Genomic DNA, 2,290 nt, shown 5'->3' with positions numbered 1-2,290 from the left:
CCGTCAACAGGGCCAGCTCCCCGGGTTGCTGGCTTAGATTCTCTCCTGATGAATAGACCCAGGGTGAGTGAGGAGTGCCCCACCGCAGCTCCAGCATTCCTGCAGTGGGGGCCCAAGAGCTCCAGGGAGGGTCTGAGAGTTCTGAGGAGGAGCAGGGCATCTGAGCACAGATGCCAAATCAGACCTGGCAGCAGCCAGGTTGAGCCTGCTTTTGTGTCTGGAATCACTTTGTGTTTGAAGTCCTTGTGACTTCCGCGGCCTGCCAAGGAGAGCCTGTGTGAAAAGCCCCCAGGCCAGACCACTTTCCGGGGGGCCCCAGCACATTCCCTGTGCCTGCCAGGACCACTGCCCAGCTCAGCCTCTGGCAGTCCTCCTTTCCCATCAGGCACCTCTTCTCAGCCAGGTCAGGGTGCCTGGGAGCCTAATAGCCTCGTCCCAAGGCAGGAGAGTGAGCAAGAGCTGAGACCTGAGCTGCTGGGGAAGGTAGGCATTTCCTGGGCATGTGCGATCCTGGCTCTGCACTCTTTACACACCCCATGTGTGGCTTAATCGGCCCCTCCAACAATCCAGAGCATAGCCACAAAGACACCCATTTCACAGTTGAGAAAACTGAGGCCAGGAAGTACCAAATCTAGCCGGCACAGGCCAGAGACCAGAGTCCAGCTGAAGCACTTGAGCTATCATCTGTTGCTTCCCATGGGCATTAGCAGGAAGCTGGACAGGAAAGGGGTCTCCAGGACTTGCACCTGTACACAACGGCCCTCATCTGTCTATTTGCTGAGAGGCAGGCCTCTTCGAGTCCTTCTCTGATTTGAAATGGACTTGTTCCTTTGTTGTTGAATTCTCACGTTTATTTGCTCTTATCAGAAACTATTTCCCAATATTTTTGTCCACTCTATGGACTGTCTTTCATTTTCTTGGGACTGCCCTTTCAAGCAAGAGGTTTTATTTTAAAGATTTACTTATTTGAAAAGCAGGGTTGCACATACATACATAGAGAGAGAGAGAGAGAGATCTTCCATCTGCTGCTTCACTCCAGAATGGCTGCAATGGCCAGAGCTGGGACTGACCAAAGCCAGGAGCTTGGAACTCCATGTGGGACAGGGGCCCAAGAACTGAGAGCCATCTTCACGGTTTTCCCAGTGTACTAGCAGTAAGCTGGGTCAGAAGTAGGGCAACCAGGATTGATGCTACAGGCCATGGCTTTTTTTTTTAAAGAGATTTATTTAATTTTTTCTAAAAGTTAGAATTACAAACAGATCTTCCATCCACTGGGTTCACTCCCCACATGGCCACAATGGCCAAAGCTGGGCTAGATTGAGGTCAGGAGCTAGGATCTTCCTCCAAGTCTCCCACATGGATGCAGGGACCAAGGGCCATTTTCTGCTGTCTCCCAAGGCACATTAGCAAGCAGCTGGATTGGAACACTCGGACATAAACTGGTTTCCATAGGGGATACCAGCATCACGGAAAATCATTTAACTGGCCATATGTACCACAGCACTGACCCAAGACACATGTGTTTTAAACATTAATGAAGTCTAGTGTATCTGCTTTAATTTGGTTTCCATAGCAGATGTTGATGCAGAAAGCGCACATTGGCTTTATGAGAAATTCTCTACACATCTGACATGCATGGTAGTTGCACTTTCTGAATGTACAAGAATAAAGTGGTTCACAGTATGACCACAGTTGATTTTATATTTTAGTCTCCGGATCTTCAGTCATGTCTCTCTTGCATTCTGCACACTGATTCCTTGCAGTCACTCCTTGGTTTGCCTTGAATACTCTATCCAGACACTTGTTTATTTGTATCCATCCTGTCCTTACAATTCACTGCTCCCTCGGCTTGGGCTTGTCCCCAGTTCATAGACTTCTGCTCTTATTATTATCTCTCCCTCCTCGCTCCTACCCACCTCCTCCTCCTTTTTTTCTTCTGGCTTCTTTTGTCCAGCTTTTGAATTTTTTTCCTGATTTCCTAAATTAAATCCTTGGCACACTCCTCTCAGCCTTCCCTGTGACCCCGGTGCCCTCTGAGATATTGTACAGCATCTCCTCTTTCCTCCACAGACTCATCACTGCTTGCCAGGAGGCTGAGGGGCTACAAAGGCAGGCACGGAGCTGGGCAGCTTGCCTGCCACTCTCGGAACCTGCCTCAGAGGAACACAGAAGCCCTGGCAGGTGAAGGGGTGGGATGATCCAGAGTCAAACCCAGCCACCAGTGATCCCCACTCACAGCCAGAAGTAGCACCCACAGCAGGTGGCCAGTGGGCTCCCCATCATGTCCTAG

This window comes from Ochotona curzoniae, unplaced genomic scaffold (genome assembly GCF_017591425.1).
Source record: "Ochotona curzoniae isolate NIBS_2020 unplaced genomic scaffold, NIBS_Ocur_1.0 contig_501, whole genome shotgun sequence".
Lineage (NCBI taxonomy): Eukaryota > Metazoa > Chordata > Mammalia > Lagomorpha > Ochotonidae > Ochotona > Ochotona curzoniae.
This window is presented reverse-complemented; position numbering follows the sequence as displayed.